At 34.4% G+C, this 12,778-nt stretch overlaps 1 protein-coding gene and 1 pseudogene across 1 annotated transcript in view; both read right to left on the bottom strand.

Moving 5' to 3' along the window:
• Nucleotides 1-12,778, bottom strand: part of Exoc4 (exocyst complex component 4) — a 734,966-nt gene that overhangs the window by 302,162 nt on the left and 420,026 nt on the right. The window lies entirely within an intron of this gene.
• Nucleotides 1,148-1,484, bottom strand: LOC102012616 (annotated as a pseudogene).

Here is a 12,778-nt window from a genome sequence, read left to right on the forward strand (position 1 = left end):
CCAAAGTCAATTCACAAAACCAAACTACGTTATATTAGGAAATACTATTGTAGAACTGATGTCATAAGTTGAAGATGACATTTTAAAAGAAATATGCACTAATATCTTCATTTACTTCCTAAAAAGAATGCTATATTAGAATCATTTATCCTTAGAGACAATAGGCGAAGACCCAAAGTACTATTATTACTACTATTATATATACAGTGGTTACTACTGAAACTTTGAGAAGGTTGGGAAGGCTCAGGCCTATAGAATATTACCATTTTGAACTGCTGAAGAAGTTATAAAGAAGGCTAATTTGTTATTATGGTATACTGTAACTTGTGCAGCTGGGCCAACTTGAATTGCATTTCCCCAAATCTGTTTCTCAGTGTGTTTTGGGTTAGGGTGGGATACAAGGGGACAATTTTGCTGGAGATAAGAAGGGTGGCAGTGAAGCAGCAGCACTGTATTTTTTACACTCAGCAGCTGTGGCCTCCTCATTGTTGCTTCACTGCTGGCTTAACTCCCCAGCATGGGGCAACTCCCCTGCATGCATCCACTCCTGCTCTCTAGCTTGTTTTTCTTCTTTTGTTTTTTAATGGAAAATTGTCAGCATTGTATTTTTTAATTAATGTAAACATTGGATACCAAAGAGATGAAGGTAATTTTACAAATTCAGAATTTTTTAAGTACATGAAATTTCCATTTTATTATTATCATGTTCATCACAGTAGTTCAAATGCATTTCTCTACAACTATTTGATATATCTGCGCTGGGATTATGTGAATCATCCCTAACAGATACCTTTAGCAGTGACCTTGAAGCTAAACAAACAAAATTACAAATGACTACATTTTAAAGTGAATAGGGTAAATCTTCAGATGATGAATGGGGGAGTTCATCTCCAACAAGACATCTTGCTGATATGCTTCTTCTAATATAGCAGTTGTAAGTCAGAACGGTCAAAAAGCAATACAGAGAAGAAATACAATTGAAGAAGCTTCTAGATTTAAGCAGGCATAGTCCTAAACCCAAGTGAAGCAAAGCAAAGTAACATCACTCCATACTAAATGGGTCTCTAGTATTTCAATTTAGTTGACCTTTCAGAGACATATGTCTAAGACCAGCCATTAATATTCATACATCTTGGCTATGGTTGCATTAATTATGCCTGAAGAGTTTACTATCCATCTATCTAAGTCCAAAGGAGGAAGAGTATATACACTGGTATGGTAATTGGCAAGAACCGACTATAAAAGAAAAAGATGGCTGTGCTAGTGAAGCCCTATGAGAAGTTTTCTTCCACAGAAGCAGAACAGAATGGTCCTGCCAAATAGATCAGTGGACTAAGGATAAACAGTGGAGTAGTCAAAGACAGACATTCTTCTCTCCCACTTATCACCTGCCACCTGGTTTTAAACCAACATGACTTCTGAGCCAGGTGTGTGTCTCCAGCTCCATGACGGTGGTACCAGCTTTTCTTGTAGGACACTCGCATCTTTAGGGTTGGAGATATTGAGAACTGATGAAACTTTAGCCCATTCTCATGAATTCTAGCTCCATGCCCCCCCCTTAATTTTCCATCCCTTTCCTTTTTCTGTTAGTCTGACTTGTGGACTTCAAGCCTTAGCATAAATTATAAAGAAAACAAGCTTATAGAGACTGTTTAACCTGATCCTCAGAAGAACCAGCAGCCAGTCTTTTTTCTTTTAATTCCCTTTTTTATGTGGCCTACCCACTCTGGGCGGGGGGTGGTCTTTTATATTCACACCCTCTGCATGCCTTTCTCTTGCATAGGCTCAGGATGAATATAAAGTAAGCACCCTAGCGTGTGCTAAGTCACATAGTTAACCTTTTAAACTTTTTAAATTGATACAATGAACAACATCTCAAAAGGATAAGGGCATGTGTTTTTACCCCAAGATGCAGACCTGCTGAGTCACTTAGCCAATCAAGTGGACACAATGTATCAACCATAACACACACTCTGAAGGCAGATTTCATGCAGTTTCATGTTGTCCTGTCAAAAATGTCTTGGCTTCTAAAAAAAAATAGTCCTGTACTATAGTAGGTCTAAAATACAGCAGAAGAGGTAGGGCTATCAGGTCATTTACCACGCCAAGTATTTTGCATTTGTATTACACTTCATGGTTCAGATTGCACAGTTCGATTTCAAGTTCTGTATCAATCTCCACTGGACCAGTTAGTTCCACTTTCTTCCAAAGCTACATATTGTCAAAGCATTATCTATTTTACAAATGTCTTCTACATATAAAAAGGATGACATATCTAGAGCATATTTATTTCAGCTATTGGAGAACAATTCAGATGGAATGGAAGTAAGAATACAACCTGGTTTAAGGAAGGGAACTTACAGACATACTGGTTCATACGGTATTCAGACTCCTGATGTAGCATCCCTGGAAATGTCAATAACATCATATTCAAATTAGAAGTTAATAGTTTAGAGAATATCTAATAATTGCTGCTTTAGAGATTTTAAATCATGTTCTCTGAAAATGATGTTCTCAAAACTACAAAAATAGATGACCAAAATTATCTATGCAAAATAGGACATGATGACTAGATGCAGAGTCTCACAGTGAATCTCAAAGAACGCCTTTGTGGAAGGCACATGGAATAGCACAAAACTATCAGTTTGTCATTCCATTCCGCCTCCACTATAAAGCTCATTCTTCTACAGGAATTCTCATCTTTTAAAATGTTGCACTAAGCACTATGCCATTTCCAGCAATGCTAACCACAAAGGTAATGATGCTGTACATTTAATTTTTCCAGCCTTCATGTGTCTGCTGGCATTATAAATGAGTCATTAACAGTCTTCCAAATAGATTGACGTTGTTTGCTACTGCTGAGAAATTCCATTTCTTTCCTAAGGATAATTTAGATTTAATAATCGAGGGACATAGAAAGCATGCAAAGTTAAAAGAACAGAAAAGTAAATGGGTCTAACTTCCTAAAATATTTATTTTGTCACCAAACTCAAGGGCTGGATGGCATTTTTCACAAGCAGTCTAGTTGGGGAAGATAGCTTTTCCTGTACAAAGAAACAAACAAAATACTGAAAAACATCTTGACCTTGAATAATTTCAAAGATCATTTTACTACACAAAGCCCCAGGATATCACATATATCAAAGTCAGCCACAAACCACTTTCTAATATTAATACATATCCTGGTTAAATGTGATTCAAGAAATGAAAAACTAAGCTATGAATTCTACTTTGAATTTAGAAATCAAGTAACATGAGAAAGGTCCATATAAGTTAGAAATTTATGGCAAAAATCTTCTGAGCTATGAAATTCAGGAAAATTTAATAAGCTTCATAAGAAAGAAAACTTTTGGGGCTGGGGACAGGAAGCAGCTCAGTTTAGCTGAAACAGAATCTGCAGAAGAGTGATGGAGATGAATCAAAATGGTGACAGGAGCTTACTACCTAGTCTCTAGAATTTCAGGATAATTTTCTATGCAATACAGAGGCTTAAAAGGTTTAAAAGATACCAGAAAGATTACAGCTGTGTCTGAAAATTAGTATGACGGTACTATATAGGGCACAGCAAAGATCAGTTAAGACATTATTGCAATTGTCCATATACAGTCAGAACAAAATTAATGACTGTGGAAATATAAAAAGAACAGCAAATTAAGGACCAATTCCTAGGATAGAATCTATAGGATTTAGATAATTGGTAATAACAAAAAGGAAGATGAAACTGAAGATAAATATGGTGTTTATGACACAACTTGGTAAAAATATCAAAGCTAGGGAAAAAAAAATTCACAAGATGATAAAATCTTTTGCACATGAATGCTAATGGTATTTGCAAGTAAAGATTTCCAGAATGCAGTTTACCATGAGGGCTGTGGATTTCAGGAAAGAAAGTAGAGTGGTATTATATAAATATAATGATAAAGCAAGGAATAAGATCATTAATCTATATTTAAAATAGTAGCTCACTGGTAGAGCACTTGTCTGGCATATATGGAAGGGTTTGAGTCTGGCAAATAATAATCATATTAATGATAATGATAATTATAATGCAGAAGCGGGATTCAGGAACAGGAAGTAAGAATGAGTCAAGAGGACAGACAAAATAAGTAGAGAGATGAGAGGAAAAAAATAGAATATATTGTTTTAGCTATGAGCATTTATGAATGTGAGTGTGAAGAGTAGGTTTTCACCTATGTCTGAAGAATAATTCAAGGAGGATAAGTACTGGCTAGAAAATATGTTAAAGAGTTAACCAGTTATTACAGTGTTCAGAGCAGTGGCTCCCAACCCAGACTGCACATCAGATTTTTCAGGTTTTAAAAAATCAGTGGGGATGTTTATCACTGACCAATTAAAAAAGAAACTGTTGGGGGTGGTGTCCAAACAGTACTAGTTTTTAAAAGCTGCTCAGATTCTAAGGTAGCCAGTGTTCTACACAGAAGATGAAGCAAACTGAAAAGAGAAATATTACAGCATGTGGATGGTAAAATAAAGAAAATGTGCACAGTCTACTCTTTGGATAAACTTGGTATAGCAATGAAAGTACTACTCAAAGGGGATCTCAGGTTAGAGAAAGTTTCTTTAGGAAAAGGGGAGAATGAGCATAAAATAAACACAGAAAACAAATATGGAAAAAGACGGTCCGATTCGGTAGGGGGGATAGTTGAGCAAGAGATAAGTAGGGAACTTGATACGGGAGAAGTGATTTATCCCTTAGTGGGAACAAATTTTATAACAGGAGAGAAGAAAAATAGAGTAGAGCAAGAGTAGGGACAGGTCAGTTGAAGCCTCTGCAGATGGTCTCAACTGGTGAGTGAATAAACTGGTAAAAATGGAGAAGGATTACAATATCTCAAAAGAATCTAAGATCTCCTTTAACTGAGGTTAATAATCTTCTAATTCATCAGATTTCTTCATGGGAAATGATCAAGGAGATGAGTGGAATATATGGAGAGGACTCAAACAATAAGGCTCAAAGTCAGACACCAATTACTTCATTTATTAAAAAAATGAACTACTTGAACTAAAGTTTCAACTAACATGCACTTTAAGTCTGAAGGAAGTTAAGGATGTAATCCAAGTTTTGAGGTAAGAAAAAATTCTGAGGCTTCAAAGCAGTTGACCAACACCAACCTGACAATAAAATGTGAGATGAGGTTTTTAAAATCCTTAAAATTTCAAAAAGTTGCAAGACAATTAGAATGTCAAGGAATCTGTGGGTTTCTGGAAGACATACAGAAATGAAAAGAAACTGAGAAAAAAAACTTCTCTATATAAGTTTTCTAATAAACAGTATAACAAAACAATCAGAGATCATCTAAAGTTTCAACTTCATAAGGATGCTTTCAAAAAGTGAAGAATTATCATGAGAAAAGTGAACTTCAACATTCCATTTATATTCTGCCAGGTCCTGTTTAAATAAAATGGAAAACCAATTTATGACCCATCACCATCTCCCTGCTTAATGTGATAATGACTGCACTGGCTTAAAAGGTTTAATTTTAAATTCTTTCCAGTACTTGGGATGTTCTCATCAATAATTCGAGTTTTTAAGTGTTACCAGCTCTCACCCTGGGCTGCTAACAGAAGCTGTCCCAGTGATACAATGAAGCTCTCCTGTGGATAACAAACAACTTACCTGTACAAATTTGATCTGCCAAAGGCACTATTGTCTACTGCTTGGTAAATGGTTTGTATAAAAATCCATATATTGAGTTGAGCAGAAATGAAATAAAGTCTAGGCAGAGACAGAATGTCAATTATGGAGTTGGTAAAATAGCCCTGTTAAAAAGTTAACTTCAGCTGTTTTTTTCATTCTAAGAATTTGATTTAAATATCATAACAAGGAAAGACAGTAAGATGAAAACACACAGGTACATAAAACAAACAACATATATGTTAACATTTTTAAGTGGTAGTTCTGATCTTTAGAATACTTGCACATAATTAACTGCTTAGTTTCTTACAATATCCCTTTGATGTAGGAAAAATAAGTGTTTACTATACTCCTACTAAAGCTGACACACTGAGGCTCAGAGAGGCTGAGAAGCTTGTCTACAAGCAACTGTCTAGGGTAAGCGCTGGAGCCAGGACCCAAACCAAGATCTATCTTATCCCAAGTTTCACGCCAGTCTATGTACCAATGTCTTAAATGACCAGACATTTTATTTTTATCTCATTATCTTCTTTCACTGCTGTATTCAGTATATTTTTATATCATATATTTTTATTATCCTAGCAATAAATACAGTTGTCCCTTGCTGTATCACAGTTCACTTATTGAGGCTTCACTATATTGTGGGCTTTTAAAAAAAAAACCTAATTCCGTATCATGGAGTTATTGCTGTATTGAGGAGTTTTTGCTATATTGTGGGATCCTGCAGTATATAGGTATTTATAATATTTATGATTTTAATTATTTTTGCCTAAAAAATTTAAAACAATATAAAAATATAGAAAATGTTAATTCAAACATAGTGAAAGAATATTAAATTGAAATAAAATACAGTATGTATTTTATCAGGGGATGAATACTGTATTGTACACAACGGAAACTCAGTACCCCACTACCGCTTGCGTAAGTTTGCCAGTGTGAGATTGTACACGGCACACTATTGGCTGATGGAATGTAAGGCAACCAACCACAGCATTGTGTTCCGTATCCTCGGGCGCTGATTGGCTCAGTGACTGTAGCATCGGTCTGTAGGCTCTCCCATACCACGCCTATGCATTCAGCATCTCTCCTTGTCCACTTCACATAAGTACCCATATAGAATTTTACATGTTCTTAAAATTACGTAGATTTAGGAATGTAGAGAGTGTTTAAGAGCATATGAAGTGTTTACAAGAGTGTGGGAAAGGTTAATAAGAAAGTAGGAAAGGTTTACAGGAGTGTGGGAAGGGTTTATAAAGCCTTACAATATATATACATAATAAAATAAATATAACGCTGCTACTTCAGGGATTTTCACCTATTGTGCGGGTCTCTAGAAAGTAACTCCTGCGCTAGGGGAGGGATCACTGTATATAGTCTTCAATTAGCACCAATTACTTTTGAAGACCCAAGGATACCTGACATTCTTTTCTTTATGCTCTATGTGAAGAATTTTCTTAAGATGATTAAAAAGGAAGGTGGGGGTTACCATCCTTTTTTATAGTGGCTAAGAACTTCAATTTTGGAAGATGAGTAAGTTCTGGAGATGGGTGATGATAACGACATTGAACAATAACAAAGTATTTAATATCACTTAACAGTACATTTAAATCTTCGAAATAGTAAGTTTGATGTTATGTACATTTTATTACAACATTAAAAAGCAATAAGAATGTTTAAACCACACCAAGTTTTGACTGACATATTGTACAAATTTTAAATTACTACATGGTGAAATACATTTGATGATCTATGTTAAAATATGCTACAATATGTAGCAATTTTAAATATTGCTACAATATGTAGCAATTTTAAATATCTATGTTAAATATGCTACAATATGTAGCATTATTTACAGAAATACATTCGATGATCTATGTTAAATATGCTATGTTCTATTTGAACATCATCCATATTTAAAGTAAAATCCAGAAGGCAAATAACCCAAATATCATTTTCCATTTGAACAAACAAATTCACTTTTTAATAATGATAAAGAATTTTAAGTGAATTTTGTAGTCAAATGAAAACAGAGCAAAGTAGAATGTCATTTCTGACATTCATATCAAGGCTATAAAGCTTACTGTACTATGCTTATCTATTTCTCTGAGTTAACTTGTATAAAACAAGAGGAAAAATATAGAACCCATAATTCTAAAGAGTTTTATTATCAATTCTGGTATTTTTGGACTTTTTAAAAAATGCTTTGGATTATAAATTTCTTTAGGACAAGGATTTGTCTTTTTCTTCACTATATGCTCGGACATTTTAGTAAATAAGAGAGGAAGAGAACTGGGGAAGAGATGAGGAGTGATGGAAGATTAATGATTTTATAAACATACCCAAACAGACATGAGGAAAAATTTAGAATCTCTCAATTCTGAAACAGCTGGTGATTCACGAAGTTGACTTTTTATATCAAAAAGTTATTTTTATAGAGTTCAGTAAATGAGTCAGCATCTCTATTAATCTATCATCTGCTTGAAAGGAGTAGGGGCAAGTCAAACATTTCAGCAAAGGGTCATTATAGACAATTCCAATACTCCATACCTGGAGACCCTGCTTGCCTGCTTCTCTGATTTTCCTGTAAGGTCTCTGTCCATAAAGAGAATATAACTTAAAATTTATGCAACAAGATTGCCAGATTGTCATTATCAATTATTAGCTTGTTTATAGTAAGCTCATTTATACTATGTAGAGTAAAAAGGTCACTAAGAAGCTGCTTTTGCTGCTCTAGGAATTAGACGTTATTGTTTGTTTTGTTTATTTTTAAAACATTCCTTGATTTGTAGTTGTTAGATCATTTGTACGTAGCACAAAAAGCTCACTTAGAAGCTGTTTTTGCTGCTCTAGGAATTAGAGGGTATTTTCTGTTTTGTTTATTTTTTAAACATTCCTTGATTTGTAGTTGTTAGAAATGGTACCAATATAAGAACAATAGAAAATTCAAGTCATTCCATTATTTGGTCTTTATTCCCTTACCTAAATCTTAAAAATGTAATCACAGTAGCCAATGATTATTCATCTGAAAGCTATAACATTTAATTTCTAAAGGTCAATTACTTTATATCTTGCTCTGGGAAGTTTCCAGATTAAGATTTAATTAATCTTAGTCCTTTGACCAAGAGACCAGGCAGGCTATTTTAGACCTAGAAAAGGAAATGTTCTTAGTCTTCTGTAGTTAGGAAACAATACATCTCCTGAATAAATGGAAACATTTAGAAAACAATTACAGATGTCAATTGCGACCATTTCAATTCTTTTAAAAAATTACCATTAAAATATGAGCACAAAAAAATATGAGCACAAAGATTAGAAAAAGAAAGCTCACTAAATAAAATAATAGACAAAAATCTGTAACTAAAAACATAAAGAAAGCTTGAGAACGTTTCACTATCCCTCAAGCAAGCAAGTAAATATTCATAAATAAGCACCTCCGTTTAGCCATGCCACATAATAGCATTTCAATCACAGGAAGGACAATGGGCCCTTTCTTTGCTTCCTAACATACAAGAACTGACAGTCCCACCTCCTCCTGGCTAAATAAGCATTTACCTGGCAGTATCTTTTATATATTTCTCCCTTTCTTCAGTTCTTCAAATAGAAATTGGCAAGATTTGTATATTAGGCTAGGATGATGAGTGCAAACCCCTTGATTAATGACAAATAATGAAGCAGTATTGCTTTAACAATTATATAATACAGCAGTCAATTACTGTCTTCTTAAAAATGTAAAAACTTTTTATAAAATGGCTTAAGTACATATTTACTCAATACATACTAACCAAGACAGCTGTCACTCATTCCCATTTCTCTTTACAGCTTGCCTCAACTGTTTAGTTGGAGTTAAGTTTTTGTATTTGTTGATTTTAGCTTTTCTTGAAAACAAATTCTAAGAAAAAATAGGAAAAAATTTATCAATAACCAATACATCTGAGAACCAAACACAGTATATAAAATAGAGTGATTCTCCTGTCATCCCTGTATTTGAAAGATTGGTTTGTCAAAAACAGATCAGACTATTTCTGTAACAACCCAAATGCTAGAACTGAAGCATTCAGATAAGACTGGGAAGAGACAGTATTTTGTACTAAAGTACCTTTTCTAATGACAGTTTCACTGAAAGATGAAATGGGATTTTTTAAAGGATATAGTTTTGTATGATTAGTGGTTTAAATATTAGGGTGGCCAAATTCACAGTTACAGATGAATACAAGAGAAAGTTCAGGCGTTAGAGGTTGGCTGGACTAGAAGACCTTAAAGGTCTTAGTATAATGACTTGTACATAAAAGGGATCATTTTAATCTATCTAATAAGTAAATAGAGTAAAAATTCAAAAGTAGTTCACATCAAATTATAATGGAACATAAAATACTTTCCAAGTAGCCAGAAGACAATGAAATAAGTTTACATTAAACATCAACATGCATGGTTTTTCTTAGGAGAAAATGTCTCTAGACAGACAGGAAGTACAGGGAAATTCAAATAACTCCCCAAATTACCTATTCTGTTGTTTCAAAATTTTTTTAAGGTAAGTGCTAATTCATTTCATTCATGGTACTGGTTTATTTTGTTCATCGAAAAAAAAAGTTTTGTCTTTGTTTCTTCTTTGTAAGACAGAATCTTTTTTGTTTATGACTTGAACTTTGAGTAACGTTTGGCTATTCTTTCAAAATCATAATACACAGTATGTTAACCACTGTTATTCTCTAATAGAAAAAAGAAGCAGTGTTTCTAAAAGAAAGGATAAAGGAGCTGGGGGTTTAGCTCAGCGGCACAGAGCCTGCCTGGCAAGTGCGAAGTCGTGAGTTTGATTCCTGGTACCAGAAAAAAAAAAAAAAAAAAAACAAACAAACAAAAAAAGAAAGGATAAATTCCAAACAAATACAACCAATTCCCAAATGACAGACAGAAAACCCAACTTAAATGTAACAACCGATTCAATAAGTTCAAAAAGGTTTGAGACAGTCTATAACTCCCAATGTTATCTATAGTGCTGAAATAAAAAGCCATCTTTGGTAAACGCTATGTGACAACATCAATGGGAAGTCTTAATAAAAATTTTCCTAGTATCTCTGTCGCAGAAATAATCCTTTCAAGACAACATCCTAGCAGTTACTTTCAGGAAAGAACAACTATGCTTCTTGCTATCCAAGGTTCATGAAGCCATTAACCAGAGGTTTAGTTCCTCGTATAACTTTTGCTTTCTCTACCTGATGCACTGCCGTAAATTTTTCACTTAATGTCTCAAGGTCTAGTGAAAAAGTTATAAATATTGACTTTGGCTGAAGCTCCTTCTTACTCAGCGACAGGCTCTTGATCCACAGGAAAAGTGGCATTTGAGGGAAAAGACAGAATCAGACGTTCATGTGCTGCTATCAGGTGAATAAACTGTCAAGTGATTTAAAAGAACTTCAATGAAGAACATAAAATGAAGCAGAGAAATTCAACTCTAACTAATGCAAGGCGTAAAACTTAAAGCATAATCCTTTCAATATAAGTAAGAAAAAATATACGCAAAGGAAGGTGGGAAATGGTATAGGAGATATAAAATATGGATGCAGTAACAATCTTTGTGACTTTTCCTTGTACAGACATGTTATTTACAATACAAACTTTACCTTTAAGCTGACACAGCAAATAAATGAATACCGTTAGTATGACCATCTCATCAAATTCCCATAAAACCTTATTTTATCTTAATTTGTAGGTGAAGAAATGAAGCCTACAAGAATTTAAGTTACTCAGTTAAGTGACAAGCTAGTAAACAGAAGAACTGTACTTAAAAAGAGGTCTGCTCCCCAGTCTCATAATCTTTCCACTATTGTGTCACACACCTGCTCCTATGTGTCTAAAATATCATGAGAATTAAAATCAACAACTAAAACAAATGCAGAATGAGGTATGTAACAGTAGGGGTATGACAAGGGTTTAAGGGTTAGGGTTAGATAAGAAAGATAAAAGGGGAAAATACTCCTGGAGGGAAGGCACCTAAATTGGTCCTGAGAGATAACTAATGTTTCAAAAGGTAATAAAAGACGAAAGCTTAAAGAAACTTACAGAGAAATAGAAAACAGAGAAATGCATAATTGCAGGGCTTATTGAGACCTAGGAAGAGATGCTATACTTTGGCTCATGGCCATATTAAAATATAAATTTCTAGTCAGGGAGTTGGTAATAGGGATACATTAAAGGCTTCTGAATAGGAGAGAATTGTGTATTACAATTTAACAAAACTCAGTGAAGAGCAGTGTGTACCCAACGATACTCTGACTCAACACACAAAGGTGTGCTTAGTACATCACAGGCGACATCTGGTAAGTACTGATGAGCCCCACCTTGATATGCTTTCATTTGACTGCTATCCTTCATCTTCTGGCTTCTTTCACTCTTTCTTATGGCTGTCTTTACTGCATCATTCTTTGCTGTTTCTCTTCAGACTAGAGTTTGTCATAGATCAGTCCTCAGCCCTCATTGTCAAACTCTCACCCTTGGAAATCCCACTCATATCCTGGTTTTAATACTATTATTTTTCATAACTATCAAATCTATATTTACAGTGCAGACCTTCCTCCTCAACTTCAAACTCCTTTTGGATGCAATAATAGCTATCTTAAACTTAATGAAGACACATTAATCTCACTTTCTTCTTCCAACTCTGTTCTCTCAGAGTCTTTCCAATCTTAGTGAATAACAACTCCCTTTTACCAAATGTGAAGACCAAATATCTTCAAGTTATTCCCATCCTTTCTGTCATACTGCACATTTAATCTACCAATAAGTTCTGTCTCTATCCTTGAAGAAAAGTTGGTCCTCATTCTGTGTCATCCACAGGGGGTCAGCAAACTAGCTCATGAGCCAAGTGTGACCAGCAAATAAATAAAAATTCTATGGAAATACCACCATGCTAGTTTGTTTACATATTGTCAAAGGCACACCACTGTGGTTTTAACAGAGATCATATCACATATAAAACTTAAAACATTTACTAACTAGCCCTTTTAATTTTTTTTTTTTTTTTTTGGCTAAGTTTTATTCTACATTATTACAACAGCTTTTTGTCTTCTCTCTCCCTCCCTACATCCTCCGTCCCACGAAGCAACCAGAAGCTGTAAATCTGCACTG

Source organism: Chinchilla lanigera, unplaced genomic scaffold (genome assembly GCF_000276665.1).
Source record: "Chinchilla lanigera isolate Chin_1 unplaced genomic scaffold, ChiLan1.0 scaffold00009, whole genome shotgun sequence".
Classification (NCBI taxonomy): domain Eukaryota; kingdom Metazoa; phylum Chordata; class Mammalia; order Rodentia; family Chinchillidae; genus Chinchilla; species Chinchilla lanigera.